Consider the following 17,764-nt stretch of genomic DNA (forward strand, 5'->3'; position numbering starts at 1 on the left):
TTATTTTCTGGACTGATAATAATGTGACTTGAAACAGTGGTAACAATGACACTGTAATATATATACTTGAAACAGTGGTAACAATGACACTGTAATATATATACCTGAAACAGTGGTAACAATGACACTGAAATATATACTTGGAACAAGGGAATACAGTTCAAGTTTTTGCTTTCAGGCGCCCACCTGGAGAACAAGGGAATACAGTTCACGATTTTGGCAATTAGGCGCCCACCTGGAGAATAAGGGAATACAATTCATGTTTTTGGCAATCAGTCACCCACCTGGAGAACGAGGAAATATAGTTCATGTTTTTGCTTTCAGGCGCCCACCTGGAGAACAAGGGAATACAGTTCACGATTTTGGCAATTAGGCGCCCACTTGGAGAATAAGGGAATACAGTTCATGTTTTTGGCAATCAGTCGCCCACATGGAGAACAAGGAAATACAATTTAAATTTTGACAATCAAGTGCCCAACTGGAGAACAAGGGAATACAGTTCAAGTTTTAGCAATCAAGCAACCACCTGGAGAACAAGGGAATACAATTCAAGTTACTGGAAATCAGGCGCCCACCTGGAGAACAAAGGAATACAGTTCAAGTTCTTGGTAATCAGGCGCCCACCTAGAGAGCAAGGGATTACAATTTAAGTTCTGGCAATCAAGCGCCTACCTGGAGAACAAGGGAGTACAGTTCAATTTTGGCAATCAAGCGCCCACCTGGAGAACAAGGGAATACAGTTCAAGTTTTGGCAATCAGGCGCCCACCTGGAGAACGAGGGAATATAGTTCAAGTTTTTGCTTTCAGGTGCCCACCTGGAGAAGAAGGGAATACAGTTCATGTTTTTGGCAATCAGGCACCGACCTAGAGAACAAGGGAATATAATTCACATTTTTGGCATTAAGGCGCCCACCTGGAGAACAAGGGAATACAGTTCACGATTTTGGCAATCAGGCGCCCACCTGGAGAATAAGGGAATACAGTTCATGTTTTTGGCAATCAAGCGCCCACATGGAGAACAAGGAAATGCAGTTCAAATTTTGACAATCAAGTGCCCAACTGGAGAACAAGGGAATACAGTTCAAGTTTTACCAATCAAGCAACTACCTGGAGAACAAGGGAATGCAATTCAAGTTATTGGAAATCAGGCGCCCACCTGGAGAACAAAGAAATACAGTTCAAGTTCTTGGCAATCAGGCGCCCACCTAGAGAGCAAGGGATTACAATTTAAGTTCTGGCAATCAAGCGCCTACCTGGAGAAGAAGGGAGTACAGTTCAATTTTGGCAATCAAGCGCCCACCTGGAGAACAAGGGAATACAGTTCAAGTTTTGGCAATCAGGCGCCCACCTAGAGAACAAGGGAGTACAGTTCAATTTTGGCAATCAAGCGCCCACCTAGAGAACAAGGGAATAGTGTTCAAGTTTTTGCAATCAGGCGCCCACCTGGAGAATAAGGGAATATTGTTCATGTTTTGGCAATCAAGCGCCCACCTGGAGAATAAGAGTATACAATTCAAGTTTTGGAAATCAGGTGCCCACTTAGAGAACAAGGGAATACAGATCAAGTTTTGACAATCAGGCGCCCACACAGAGAACAAAGGAATACAGTTCAAGTATTAGCAATTAGGCACCCACCCGGAGAATAGGGGAAAATAGTTCATGTTTTTGAAATTAGGCGCCCACCTGGAGAGCAGGGGAATATAGTTCAAGTTATGGCAATCTGGCGCCCACCTGAAGAACAAGGGAATATAGTTCATGTTTTGGCAATCAGGCTCCCACCTAGAGAACAAGGGAATACAATTCATGTTTTGGCAATCAGGCTCCTACTTGGAGAACATCGCAGTACAGTTCAAGTTTTGGCAATCAGGTGCCCACCTGGAGAACAAGGGATTACAGTTCAAGTTTTGGCAATCGGGCGCCCACCTGGAAAACACAGGAATACAATTCAAGTTTTTAGCAATTAGAAGTCTACCTAGAGATCAAGGGAATATAGTTGAAGATTTGGAAATCAGGTGCCCAGCTGGAGAATAAGGAAATACAATTCAAGTTTTGGTAATCATGCGCCAACCTAGAGAACAAGGGAGTATAGTTCAAGTTTTGGCAATTAGGTGCCCACTTGGGGAACAAGGGAATACAATTCAAGTTTTGGCTTTTAGGTGCCCACCTGGAGAACAAGGGAAAACAATTCATGTTTTTGGAAATCAAGCGCCCACATGGAGAACAAGGGAACTACAGTTCAAGGTTTTGGCAATTAGGCGCCCACTTGGAGATCAAGGGAATACAGTTCACATTTTTGGTAATCAGGCGCCCACCTGGAGAACAAGGGATTACAGTTCAAGTTTTGGCAATCAGGAGCCTACCTAGTGAACAAGGGAATATAGTTCAAGTTTTTCGCAATCAGGTGCCTACGCAGAGAACAAGGGATTACATTTGAAGTTTTGGCAATCAGGCGTCCACCTGGAGAAGAAGGAAATACAGTTCAGGTTTTGGTAATCGGGCGCCCACCTGGAGAACAAGGGAATATAGTTCAAGTTTTGGCAATCCGGCGCCCACCTAGAGAATCAGGCACCCACCTGGAGAACAAGGAAATACAATTCAAGTTATGGCATTTAGGTGCCCACCTAGAGAACAAGGGAATACAGTTTAAGTTTTGGAAATCAGGTGCCCACATGGAGAACAAAGGAATACAGTTCAAGTATTAGCAATCAGGCACCCACCCGGAGAACAGGGGAATATAGTTCAAGTTTGGGAAATTATGCGCCCACCTGGAGAACATGAGAAAACAGTTCAAGTTTTGGCAATTAGGCGCCCACCTGGAGAACAGGGGAATATAGTTCATGTTTTGGCTATCAGGCACCCATCTGGAGAACAAGGGAATATAGTTGAAGTTTTGGCAATCAGGCTCCCACCTGGAGAACAAGGGAATACAGTTCATGTTTAGGCAATCAGGTTCCCACCTGGAGAACAAGGGAGTATAGTTCAAGTTTTGACAATCAGGCGCCCACCTAGAGAACAAGGGATTACAGTTCAAGTTTTGGCAATCAGGCGCCCACCTGGAGAACAAGGGAATATCGTTCAAGTTTGTAGCAATAAGGCTCTAACTTAGAGAACAAGGGAATACATTTGAAGTTTTGACAATCAGGCACCCACCCGGAGAAGAAGGAAATATAGTTCAAGTTTTGGCAATCAAGCGCACACCTGGAGAACAAGGGAGTACAGTTCAAGTTTTGGCAATCAGGTGCCCACATGGAGAACTAGGGAGTATAGTTCAAGTTATGGTTTTCAGGAGCCCACCTGGAGAACAAGGGAATACTATTCACGTTTTTGGACATCAAGCGACCACCTAGAGAATAAGGGAATACATTTCAAGTTTTTGGCAATCAGGCGCCTACTTGGAGAACAAGGGAATACAGTTCAAGTTTTTGCCAATCAGGCGCCCACCTGGAGAACAAGAGAATACAATTCAAGTCTTGGTAATCAGGCGCCCACCTGGAGAACAATGGAATATAGTTTATGTTTTGGCAATCAAACGCCCACCTGGAGAATAAGGAAGTATAGTTCAAGTTTTTGCAATCAGGTGACCACCTGGAGTACGAGGGAATACAGTTCATGTTTTGGGATTTAGGCGCCCACCTGGAGAACAAGGGAATACAATTCAAGTTTTTGGCTGTAAGCACGTGAATTTTGCTCCCTATGAGAATTGCTCCCAAAATTCAAAAAATATATAATAAAGATTTTCCTTGTCATACAATTTTGAGAATATGCGTGACATTTTGATAATCGTTCTGTCCGTAAACAAAAATACAAAAATACATGTTGCATGCATTTAGGAATTAGTAGCACATTTAGAAATTAATTAACCATAACATTGGTTAAAAGAAAATCAAAAAATATGTGCATGTGTGTTTCCGGACATTGAGCGATTTTTACTTAATGTTTAATTATGTGTTAATTATTATGGGTGTTAAATAATATGTGTGTAATTTTATTGTTACTTTTTAAGGGAATTTTGTTTAATTTTCATAATTAAAGAAAAAGAAAAGAGTTGTTAAAAATCGGATTGGGCCCCAAAATTAGGCCCAAAACCAAAACAGACCCAGTCCAACCCAGGCTGCCCAAGCACGGCCCCAAGCGATGCCGTATCGGCGTCCTTGTTTTGATCCGTTGATTTGGTTCAAATGAACGGTCCCGATCAGGCCGCTCATTTAACCACAACGACGCCGTTTCAGGGCGTTTGATCTGAGCCGTCCAACCCCATTGATCCAACGGATCCAGGCCCTCCCCTAGACCCGTTAATCACCCGATCCATTCCCCTACCCGGTCTCACCCACCTTTACACCTAAACGACGTCGTCCTTCCTAAATGAATAGATCCTAGCCATAGATCTCACTTGATCCAACGGCCAGGATCTAAACCCTCAATTCGTATATAAACCTAACCCTTTTACCCCGCCCCCCTATCCAAGCCCCCACCCCGTTCCTTCGTCTCTCTCAGAAAGGACCCCAAAATACCCCAAACCCTAGCAGCCGCCATAGTACCCTTTTCACTTGAACCCGGCGGCAACAACGCCCATGACCACCATACCAACACCCTTAAAACACAAGACCACCCTCAACCCCGATCTGGTAATGGTTTGGCTCGAATCTTCCTGGAACGTCTCGAATAATCATTCAAAGGTTCGAGCCGAAACCCTAAGTCACCGGATGAGTCCTAAATTAACCATAGTCACTCCTTTGACATCCCTCATACCCTAACCAGCTTTGGTTCCGGTCAAATATAAGCAGAACTCTTCGAACCCCAAATCTGAGTTCAAGAACCCTAAAAACCAAATCTGGTTCATTTTGAGGTAAGTTTCCAGTGTATTCTTCTTTTCTTTCTTTCTGTTTGTGTGCTATTCATATGTTCGTAGATTTGTTTCTGGATTTGTGATTATTTTTCTGTCAGTCCCCCCATCTTCAAAGACCCTTTTATTTGGTCGATTTCTTTCTTTCTTCAGTGTTAAGTGTGTGTTATGAGATGTATATTTGCTTCGATTTGATATTTTCGACGGAGAATTAGAACAGTCAGAAGCTTGCATAGCAAGGATGAAGGTCAGGTGGGCAAAAGGCACAATGGCCTGGAGGCAGCGTCTGCAACAAGTCATAAGGGATTATGAAATGAGCATCGGGATATTAAGGAAGACGAACTCCACGCTTCAGGAGCGGGTCTTCAAACAAGCACGAGATGCCCAAGCCGACAGAAGGCGCTGTTACGATGCAATGACCAGAATGAAAAGGCAAATGGAGATGTTCCAGGATTAACTTGCCGACAATGCTCAAGCACTGGGATTAAAGAACCGACGAATAAGACAATTGTTCATTGAAAGGGATAACATTCGAGGAAGGATCGACGAGATTGGGCACTACATCTACATGAAATGCCTAGCATGCGAGCAAATACCTCGGAAAACCCTCCTTGTTTCCATCATGGGCTGCGTCCACTGGATCATGAATGAGTTGAAAAGCTTGCAGAGAGACCTCATACCAAGGGCCGCGGAAAGGCCGAATGATGCCTCGCGGGCCCCTAAGTTGGAAAATTAATTTTTGGTCGAGTCCTGTTTTTTTGGCTTTGTTGCTTTCACTTATGTTGTTTTCTTTTCTTTTAATCGAGTCTGGTTAAGAACTCTGGAGTCTGTACTATTGTTGTTCCTTGTTTGAAGTAATGCGTAATAGCAGATTTTGATGATAAATTAATTGACTCCGAAAGAACTTTTGTGTGTCTTTACTTTGTGGCAGAACTACGCCCGGTCTGATTCGCGCAGGGACGTGATACGTAGGCAATCCACATAAGATTCTACCGCCTTTAATAAAGAAAAAAAAGAGAGAAGAAAATACAAAATAGAATAAAATACAGGGGTTTCCCAAAGTACTTTAAAGGGGCAAGTAAGCAAGCCGGGATGACGCATGTTGTTTGAAGCAAAGCATGTTAGAAACGGCTAACTGCCTAGGAGCATTTCATCCTCAATGTGTTGTTATCAAATCTGTTAAACTCCAACGCTAACAAGTTTGTTGTTTTCCAACATCCAGATAGTTAGTTGTTAAAGAATTCTGGCAACACACCCTTACCAAACTAGATCCAAAGGACCGGTATCAATGAGCATGACTACTTCACAGAATAGTACCGAGAAAGAAAGGCCGATAAGCCAGTTGTTAAAAGAAGCGATGGAAAAGATAGAAAGGATGGGACTAGAGATGAATACAATGCAGCTAGCTCTAGCCAAAGCACAAAAGAGCCCTGAGCCACTAGGGCACATGCCGAAATACCCTCACTCCGGCCCTTCAACAAGCCTCCCGAATCACCGTTATCATCAGGAGAGAAGCCCCCATGATTCCCAAGCTCCACCACCCCATCAACCTCTCTCAACACCAAACGTTCCCACTTTTGTAGGACCCACATCAGCCACCCTGCAAAGAACGACAAGCGAGCCATTGTTTCAGGCTCACGATACGCAATACTATCCCCTGAGCCCACATTCTATGCCCCCGAACCACATACCTACAATCCGCACTTGGAGGTACCGGAAGAGATTGAAAAGCCGGTTAAAGCCCCAGAACAAGATGAGGTATTGAGGAAGTTCAAAAGCCTGGAGCAGTCCTTCAGGAACTTGCACGGATTAGGCAACCAGGTCAGCGTGGCCTACAAGGATCTATGCCCTTTCCCGGACGTCCAACTCCCGGCTGGGTTCAAGATGCCTAAGTTTGATTTATATGAAGGACACGGTGATCCCATGGCACATTTGCGGGGTTTCTGTAGCAAAATGAGAGGAGCAGGCGGCAAAGGTGAGCTGCTGATAGCTTATTTTGGCCAAAGTCTGAGCGGGTCGACACTAGAATGGTATACCAGGCAGGATTCCAGCAGATGGTACACTTGGGATGATCTGGCGCAGGCTTTCGCAGGTCATTTTCAATACAATCTCGAGATAGTCCCTGACCATATCATATTGCTGAGGACTGGGAAGAAGCCCGGGGAAATTTTCGCAAGTTCGGGTTCCGCTGGAGAGAGCAAGCGGCCAGAGTTGATCCTCCCATGAGAGAGGGAGAAATGGTGGACTACTTCTTGCAAACACTGGATCCAACCTACTTTGGTCACTTGGTGACGACGGTTGGAAAGTCCTTCAATGAGGTAGTGAAGATAGGGGTCATGATAGAAGAGGGTCTGAGGTCTGACAAAATCCTGAATTACTCGGCACTCAAGGCAACGACCCAGGCTATTCAAAGCGGCACGGGAGGTGCGCTGGGAAGAAGGAAAAAAGAAGAAATTGCCACGATTGAGGCAAGAAGTTGGTCCAGGTCTGGCAGACCACACTACAACCAACCCAGACCCCACCGGCCAAACTACCTATACAGCCTACCACAGCACTACTATCCACCTCGAGAACCACATTTCTCCGTACACCAAGCCCAGACATACACTCAGCCTCCGGTTCGCCCGCAATGGCGTGCACCGGCTCCCCCGAACACATATGCACCACCACAAAATACCTATCCTCCACCAAGGGCATATAGAAACCCTCCAGGGACATGCTTTCAGGAAATCAAGCTGCTAGGAATGACAGGCTACAGAAACATAGAACTTTCACTGAATTGGGAGAAACCTACACCGCTTTGTTCCACAAATTGAGGCAGTTGGGTTTGGTTAGTCCTGTCGAGACTCGGGGACCGAATCCTCCACCCCAAAATTTGGACCGATCAATAAGCTGTGAGTACTGCTCAGGGATGCTGGGGCATGATACCGAAAAGTGTTGGAAGTTGAGGCATGCCATGCAGGATCTTATTGATGCCAATAAGATCGAGGTCCAGACACCGGAGGCACCTAACATCAACCAGAACCCATTGCCAGCTCACCACGAGGCTCACATGATCAAGTTGGTGTATGAGGGAGGAGAGCTGAGGAAGCCTTCGCAGACAGTGATGATGATCCAGGCCGTTCCGAAAGAAGGATCGACCAGTGGAAGACCAGGGGTACAGTCGCAGGGAGAAGACATCAAGCCAGTAGTGATACTGGGAAAGAGTCCGTCCACTGTAACAAAGAAACCCGAGCCAGCCAAGTTGGTGATAGCAGGGACTCCACCCACATCCGCAGTTGTGTTGAAAGGGGTATACAGGGAACTGGTCATCATAAAGCCTGTAGTCCAGCTACCGATGATTGATAGCAAGGCCATGCCTTGGAAATACGAGAAGGCGGTGGTGATGTACAAAGGAAAACAAGTGGAGGAAGTTAGTTGTGAAGCGCAAGGGCTGACTCGATCAGGACGGTGTTTTGCTCCGATGGAGCTGAGAAGACCCAACCCAGCTGCAACCAAGAAACCTATGTCCGAAGAAGAGGCTGAGGAGTTCTTGAGGAAGATGAAAGTGCAGGACTACTCCGTGGTCGAACAGCTGAGGAAAACACCGGCCCAGATCTCGCTGCTATCATTACTAATCCATTATGAGGAACATCGTCAGGCCCTGATGAAGATATTGAACGAAGCTCATGTGCCCAAAGATATTTCTGTGAACCACCTGGAAACCATTGGCAACAAAATTTTCGAGGTGAACAGGGTAACATTCTCAGATGATGATCTACCAGTGGAAGGTACGGAGCATAATAAGGCTCTCTACCTAACTGTCAAAAGTGAAAACTCGGTAGTTACTCGGGTATTGGTGGATAACGGTTCAAGTGCCAACATCTGTCCATTATCCACCCTGAACCAGTTAAAGATCGACCACGGAAGAATCCACAAGAATAGCATCTGCGTCCGAGGATTTGACGAGAATGGAACAACCACTGTGTGGGATGTTGTACTTGAATTGACCATCGGTCCGATCCAGTTTACCATGGAGTTCCAGGGGTTAGATGCCACAGTATCTTATAACCTTCTGTTAGGACGACCGTTGATCCACGCAGCCAAAGCAGTGCCTTCCACCCTACATCAGATGGTCAAGTTCGAGTGGGATAGACAAGAGGTCGTACTGCACGGCGAGGACACGGCGTGCACCATGGGTGGCGCCATTGTGCCCTTCATAGAGACCGATGATGACAAAGGTCCTTGGGTCTACCAGATTTTCGATACAATGTCGGCAAACAAGATTTCTGAGGGTGAGATCCTCCCGCACCCTAGGGTAGCTTCCGCAACAGTCATGATGGTCTCGAAAATGCTGGGCAACGGGTTTGTGCCGGGAAAAGGCTTGGGGGTTGAGCTTCAGGGGATTGTCCAACCTGTCTCCCTGCCCAAGAATTTGGAAAACTTCGGTTTGGGGTTCAAACCAACTGCGGCTGATGTGAAGCGAGTGCGAAAAATGAAGAAGAAAGTCTGGTTTCTTCCCAAACCTGTGCCACGTCTCTCAGGATCTTTTGTTAAAGCAAATACCAAAGGGTCGCCGGTCCCAAAGATTCTCGGACCATTGATTGGTATGGATGAGGACCTGAATCAGAGTTTCGAGAGGCTATTTGCGGATGTCAATATGGTGGAGAGAGTTCCAGCGGAACAGAGATACAGTTTGTGGGGCCTGAGGCCAAAACCAACAATTGGACGGTTACTCCTCTTCCTATCCGGGGGGAGTCTTGGTAGTAGGCTTTGATTTATGCTTTTCTTGTTCGGATTATTCCAGGGTGTAATCCCAATTTTCAATTTTGTTTTGTAAAAGTGTGAACCCTGTTATCCCGCAAGTTTAATAAAGTTCTCTTTTTTTTCTCATTTTGATTTTGTTTTTGTTCTTTTTCTTTTTGAACAGTTCTCTTTTTACTGGTTCTAATGGCATGGCATGCACAGCGGATCTTCGACCTAGTCTAATAAATCAATCCGAGTCCGACTTAATGATACAAGAGGTCGTTTGTGACGATGAATCTAAATATGATGAAGAAGAAGCCTTCGAAGAGATAAACCGAGAACTGTGCCAATTTGAAGAGAAACCCAAGCCTAACCTAAATGATACTGAGGCTGTAAACCTAGGAGATGCGGATAATGTCAGAGAAACCAAAATCAGCATCCACATTGAGCCAAATGTCAGGGAAGAATTGATCAAAACCCTCGTGGAATTCAAAGATGTTTTTGCATGGTCATATGATGATATGCCGGGATTAAGCACCAATTTAGTGGTTCACAGATTGCCCACTGACCCGGCATACCCTCCGGTCAAGCAAAAGCTAAGGAAATTTAAAACAGAAATGAGTGTAAAGATCAAAGAAGAGGTGATTAAGCAGCTGCAGGCGAAGGTCATTCGGGTCACTTGATATCCCGAGTGGTTGGCCAATGTGGTACCAGTTCCAAAGAAGGACGGGAAAATCAGGGTGTGCGTCGACTACCACAATCTCAACAAAGCAAGTCCCAAGGACAATTTTCCCTTGCCCAACATCCATATCCTGATCGATAATTGCGCTGGGTGCGAGATCGGATCCTTTGTGGATTGCTATGCAGGATATCATCAGATCCTAATGGACGAGGAGGATGCGGAAAAGACAGCTTTTATTACGCCATGGGGAACCTACTGCTATTGGGTAATGCCATTCGGATTGAAGAATGCCAGGGCAACGTACATGCGAGCAATGACTACTGTGTTTCACGACATGATACACAAAGAAATTGAGGTGTACGTAGATGATGTGATCATAAAATCTTGCCGTCAGGAAGACCATGTAGCGGACCTAAGGAGATTTTTCCAAAGACTCCGAAGGTATGATATCAAGCTCAACCCGGCCAAATGCGCATTCGGGGTTCCATCAGGAAAGCTGTTAGGATTCATCGTCAGTCGACGGGGTATTGAGTTAGACCCATCCAAGATCAAATCCATCCGAGATTTGCCACCACCAAAGAGCAAAACAGAGGTAATGAGTCTGTTGGGGAGACTCAATTACATCAGCAGGTTCATCTCTCAACTCACGGCGACTTGTGAACCCATATTTCGGCTGCTGAAAAAAGATGCTGCGGTAAGTTGGACGGCAGAGTGTCAGGAGGCTTTCGACCAAATCAAAGGGTATCTGTCCAATCCACCCGTGTTGGTTCCACCTAAGCCAGAGAAGCCCTTAATCCTTTATCTGACGGTCCTGGAAAATTCATTTGGTTGTGTACTAGGTCAACATGATGACACAGGAAGGAAGGAGCAGGCAATTTATTATCTTAGCAAGAAGTTCACAGTATATAAGGTCAAGTACACTCAACTCGAGAAAACATGCTGCGCCCTAACTTGGGTGGCTCAGAAGTTGAAGCACTACCTGTCCTCGTATACTACTTATCTCATATCCCGTTTGGACCAAATTGAAGTACATCTTTCAGAAACCTATGCCCACAGGGAGGTTGGCAAAATGGCAAATTCTGCTCACAGAGTTCGATATCGTCTATGTGACGAGGACAGCCATGAAAGCCAAAGCGCTGGCCGACCATTTGGTAGAGAATCCTGTTGATGAGAAATACGAGCCTTTAAGAACGTATTTTCCCGACGAAGAAGTGATGCATACGGGTGAGCTGGAGTTACCCGAGGAACCGGGTTGGAAACTTTTCTTCGATGGAGCCGCGAACACGAAAGGGGTTGGAATAAGAGCAATACTCATTTCTGAAACGGGACGCCACTATCCCGTTACAGCTCAACTACGCTTCTATTGCACCAATAATATGGCCGAGTATGAAGCTTGCATTTTGGGTCTGCGATTAGCTGCGGACATGGATGTCCAAGACGTTTTGGTCTTGGGAGACTCGGACCTCTTGGTACATCAGATTCAGGGTGAATGGGAAACACGGGATTTGAAACTTATACCATATCGACAATGTTTGCACGATCTGAGCAAGCGATTTCGATCAGTGAAATTCAAACATATCCCGAGAGTTCATAACGAGGTTGCGGATGCATTAGCCACCTTAGCATCAATGTTACACCACCCTGACAAAATGTATGTAGACCCTTTGCACATCCAGGTTCGTGATCAGCACGCTTATTGCAACGCGATAGAAGAGGAAGTAGATGGCGAGCCCTGGTTCCATGATATCAAGGAGTACCTCAAAATGGGGATATACCCGGAACAGGCCACTGGAGACCAAAAAAGAGCCCTTCGGCGTTTGTCGAATGGTTTCTTCCTCAGCGGAGGAGTTTTGTATAGAAGAACCCCGGACTTGGGATTGTTAAGATGTATAGACGCCGGCCAAGCCACAATGGTTATGGCAGAAGTACATGCTGGAGTTTGTGGGCCACATATGAACGGATATGTATTGGCAAGGAAGATCCTTCGAACAGGGTGTTATTGGCTCACCATGGAGCACGACTGTATCACTTTCGTGAGGAAATGCCATCAGTGTCAGATACATGGAGATCTGATTCATTCTCCGCAAACAGAGTTACATATGATGTCAACACCCTGGCCGTTTGTTGCATGGGGCATGGATGTCATTGGGCCTATCGAGCCGGCAGCATCCAACGGCCATAGGTTCATTCTGGTGACCATTGACTACTTCACCAAATGGGTCGAGGCTAAAACCTTCAAGTCGGTAACTAAAAAGTCAGTGGTGGATTTTGTTCACTCCCATATCATCTGCAGATTTGGGATCCCAAAAGTGATCATCACGGACAACGGTGTAAATCTTAACAGCAGACTGATGAGAGATATATGCCAACAATTCAAGATTACACACCGCAATTCCACCCCATATCGCCCCAAGGCGAATGGAGCAGTCAAAGCAGCCAATAAGAACATTAAGAAGATACTGCGGAAGATGGTGGAAGGATCTAGACAATGGCACGAGAGATTACCCTTTGCTTTGTTGGGTTATCGCACTACCGTCCGGACCTCCATAGGTGCAACTCCTTATTTGTTGGTGTACGGAACTGAGGCCGTAATACCAGCGGAGGTCGAAATTCCGTCCCTCCGAATTGTCGCGGAAGCCGAGATTGATGATGATGAATGGGTCAAAGCTCGATTGGAACAGTTGAGCTTGATAGACGAGAAAAGATTGGCAGCAGTATGCCATGGTCAGCTGTATCAGAAGAGAATGGCAAGAGCATATAATAAGAAGGTACGCCCCAGAAAGTTTGAAGTAGGGCAGCAGGTATTGAAGCAGATCCTCCCGCATCAGGTCGAGGCAAAAGGCAAGTTCGCCCCAAATTGGCAAGAGCCTTATATCGTGACCAGAGTGTTGTCCAATGGTGCTTTGTGTCTAACAGATATCGAGGGAAGATGTGTCGACATGGCTATCAATTCTGACGCAGTCAAAAGATATTATGCGTAATTTCTTTGATTATGGTAATTATTGGTCCGTTTGTTTGTATTTGGTACTTATTAGATAATGAAATGACGGAGGCAATTCTTTCTTCTATCCAAACACTTTTGACCCTTGTTTCCCCCTTTTGAGCCTTAAGTTATTCTTTCATACCCCTCTTTTGGAATCACTAATGGGAAAAAGATATAAAAAAAAAGAATTTTTTTAAAAGAAAATGAAAAAAGAAGATAAAAATCACAAGAAAAACAAAAGCGCGTAGGAACTACGTTTGACCTGATACCTCAAAGAGGATACGTAGGCGCCTCACGGCTCGGTCATAGTGTGCACAGTGTGCGTAACGCACACAGCTCAACATGATGTAAAAAAATAAAATCCCCCAAAACAAGAAAACTGGGGCAGAGGATATGTTTTAAAAGTTTCAATAAAAGTTTGATTCCAAGAGTTGTAGTGGCTCACCCGTCAAAGTTATTTCGAATTTTTGATAGCCTTTCTTTTAACCCCACACCAAAACCAACATCGATATACAAAAAGACCTCCCAATCAACTTCCGAGAGGTACCAAGTCAGGCAAATGAAGCCGAGAATAATACACTGATCCCCAACAAAGAAGAGGATCATAAAACTGGAAATGAATTGATAGTCAAAAGAATCTCCAGAAGAGAGGGTCATATCGACAACAATCCAATTCCCCGCTGAAGAAACAAAATGAGAGAGTCTTATCGGTGAAAACCTTCGCAGGCACCATAAGGCGACGAAAGATGAGAGATATAAAACGAGAGAGTATTATCGGTGAAAACCTTCACAGGCACCATAAGGCGCCGGGAGATGAGAGAAAAGAGAGAGTCTCATAAGTGAAAACCCCTCGAAGGGCACTATAAGGCGACAAGACAGATCAACAAGAGGGTCCAGGTTCGCGAAGAAATGGACACCCATCTATCCCCAGCAAGTAAGGCCATCAGGCAGGTTGATTGATACAAATAGACTGGGTCGGGAATCTATGGTGCACATCGTGATCGTGAGGACCAGTTAGGTCATCCAAATAAGTTCTTCTCTTTTCCTTTTTTCCACCAGTATTTGGTTCAGAAAGATTTTTCTCCTTTTCTATCTTTTTCATTCCTTTCTAGAAATTCGTTTTGAAAAGGATTTTTCAGAGTTTACTACCAGAGGCCGAAGGGGTACAAAACCAAAGGACGAATTGTGTAGAAAGTTAAGGGTGGCGTGGAAAGAGCGGAGAATGACGGGTGAAGGACTTGTAGACCTAGTTCCGAGAAGGTCTCCCCGCAGAATGTCGATAAATCACGGACCCATGTCCGAAGTGGTCAGACCCCACAGGAAAGGAGAATTAATCCGATGCAAGATAATCCTAACAGTCCTAAAGGTTATCACCAGACGATGAAATTCTATGCCTTGCAGTTCTGGGAGGAGATAAACTCCTAAGGAAGTGGTTTCGGGATTGAAGAGGACTCCCACAGCTTGCTCTGTAAAGAGAAAGCAAAAAAGGGGATAAATGGAAAACCATCCCCAGCAGGCAGGAATCCCCCAGCAAGCAACTTTATCCACCAACCAGTTGTGAGAGCACGGAGAAAGAAAAAGTAAAGAAAAAAAAATCATCCCCCAGCGGGAAGGACACCGCTGCCCACCATGATTAAAACTAACAAAATCTTTTTGTCTGCTGCAAGAAAATAAAGGTTGATGGTGGCAGAAGGATGCGATGCCAAAGAAGGTCACCAAAACCGGGGCAGAAAATTTTCTGCCGTTGTTAAAATTTTCTTCGGAGGAACGAGGAAACGAATTCAATACTTTCTGTCCTTTCACATTCTGTTCTAGGTCGCCCACCAGTATAATGCGGGAATACTTTCTGTCCTTTCACATTCTGTTCTAGGTCTCCCACCAGTATAATGCGGGAATACTTTCTGTCCTTTCATTTTTGTTCTAGATCGCCCACCAATATAATGAGGGAATACATTCTGTTCTAGGTCGCCCACAAGTATAATGCGGGAATACATTTTTGTTCTAGGTCGCCCACCAGTATAATGCGGGAATACATTTTGTTCTAGGTCGCCCAGCAGTATAATGCGGAAATACATTCTGTTCTAGGTCGCCCACCAGTATAATGCGGGAATATTTTCTGTCCTTTCATTTTTGTTCTAGGTCGCCCACCAGTATAATGCGGGAATACATTCTGTTCTAGGTCGCCCGCTTGTATAATGCGGGAATACTTTCTGTCCTTTCACATTCTGTTCTAGGTCGCCCACCAGTATAATGCGGGAATATTTTCTGTCCTTTCATTTTTGTTCTAGGTCGCCCACCAGTATAATGCGGGAATACATTCTGTTCTAGGTCGCCCGCTTGTATAATGCGGGAATACTTTCTGTCCTTGGTCGCCCACCAGTATAATGCGGGAATATTTTCTGTCCTTTCATTTTTGTTCTAGGTCGCCCACCAATATAATGCGGGAATACATTCTGTTCTAGGTCGCCCACCAATATAATGCGGAAATACATTCTGTTCTAGGTCGCCCACCAGTATAATACGGGAATATTTTCTGTCCTTTCATTTTTGTTCTAGGTCGCCCACCAATATAATGCGGGAATACATTCTGTTCTAGGTCGCCTACCATTATAATGCGGGAATACTTTCTGTCCTTTCACATTCTATTCTAGGTCGCCCACCAGTATAATGCGGGAATACTTTCTCTCCTTTCATTTTTGTTCTAGGTCGCCCACCAGTATAATGCGAGAATACATTCTGTTCTAGGTCGCCCACCAGTATAATGCGGGAATACATTTTGTTCTAGGTCGCCCACCAGCATAATGCGGGAATACATTCTGTTCTAGGTCGCCCACCAGTATAATGTTGGAATACTTTCTGTCCTTTAATTTTTGTTCTAGGTCGCACGCCAGTATAATGCGGGAATACATTCTGTTCTAGGTCGCCCACCAGTATAATGCGGGAATACTTTCTGTCCTTTCATTTTTGTTCTAGGTCGCCCACCAGTATAATGCAGGAATACATTCTGTTCTAGGTCGCCCACCAGTATAATGCGGGAATACATTTTTGTTCTAGGTCGCCCACCAGTATAATGTGGGAATAGATTCTGTTCCAGGCGCCCACCTGTATAATGAGAGGAATAATTTTTAGTTTTATACTTCAGATTTTGAGATCAGTAACCCCACCGGAAGGCAGAGGGTTACAACAGGAATCCCTCAGCAGGAAACAATAAAATTCACCAACACCGGGAAGCAGAAGGTTGCAAACTCAAGTGCATTTGTCAAAAGGAAGAAAAGACGCGTCTTGAAAGAAGCAGCTTGTGAACATTAAAATATGCCCAGCATAACAAATCTGATGAAGAGAGCGTACCCCTAGAGGAACCGCCGAAAAGCTCAATGAAAAAAGCCATGTCCCCAGCGGACCGAACAAAATGATGAAAACTGGTATTCAGAAAAAGCAAAGGACAAATGTCATCCCCAAATTCACGGAAGAAAAGCACCAGAGGAAGCACAAGCCGACAAGAAAGCAAGGCAACAAGAACAAGTTGAAGATAGATGAGATCTTATAATCCATAGTCTTGCCTAGCTTCTTGTTTTTCCTTTTATCACAATGTAACAAGGAGATCGGTAAGCAATAACAGCATACACCAGCATGTAATAGCACACAACAACAGCGAACATTACAGCCATATGGTAGTCCCAGCTACCAAAACTTCCCGAACTACATTGACCTGATTCCTGTTCAGCCCAGGATATGTAGGAAACCACTAAAGCAAAGGTTCGGTCAAATCTTTTTCAAAAAATGCCTCACACGGAGTACTCGGATGAGCAAAAATCGCTCACTTTATCTTTGCACGAAAACCCTTCGTGTCTTCAAGCAAAGAGGGGCAGCTGTAAGCACGTGATTTTTGCTCCCTATGAGAATTGCTCCCAAAAATTCAAAAAATATATAATAAAGATTTTCCTTGTCATACAATTTTAAGAATATGCGTGACATTTTGATAATCGTTCTATCCGTAAACAAAAATACAAAAATACATGTTGCATGCATTTAGGAATTAGTAGCACATTTAGAAATTAATTAACCATAACATTGGTTAAAAGAAAATCAAAAAATATGTGCATGTGTGTTTCCGGACATTGAGCGATTTTTATTTAATGTTAAATTATGTGTTAATTATTATGGGTGTTAAATAATATGTGTGTAATTTTATTGTTATTTTTTTAGGGAATTTTGTTTAATTTTGGTAATTAAAGAAAAAGAAAAGAGTTGTTAAAAATCGGATTGGGCCCCAAAATTAGGCCCAAAACCAAAACAGACCCAGTCCAACCCAGGCTGCCCAAGCACGGCCCCAAACGATGCCGTATCGGCGTCCTTGTTTTGATCCGTTGATTTGGTTCAAATGAACGGTCCCGATCAGGCCGCTCATTTAACCACAACGACGCCGTTTCAGGGCGTTTGACCTGAGCCGTCCAACCCCATTGATCCAACGGATCCAGGCCCTCCCCTAGACCCGTTAATCACCCGATCCATTCCCCTACCCGGTCTCACC

Source organism: Nicotiana tabacum, chromosome 11 (genome assembly GCF_000715075.1).
Source record: "Nicotiana tabacum cultivar K326 chromosome 11, ASM71507v2, whole genome shotgun sequence".
Classification (NCBI taxonomy): Eukaryota; Viridiplantae; Streptophyta; class Magnoliopsida; order Solanales; family Solanaceae; genus Nicotiana; species Nicotiana tabacum.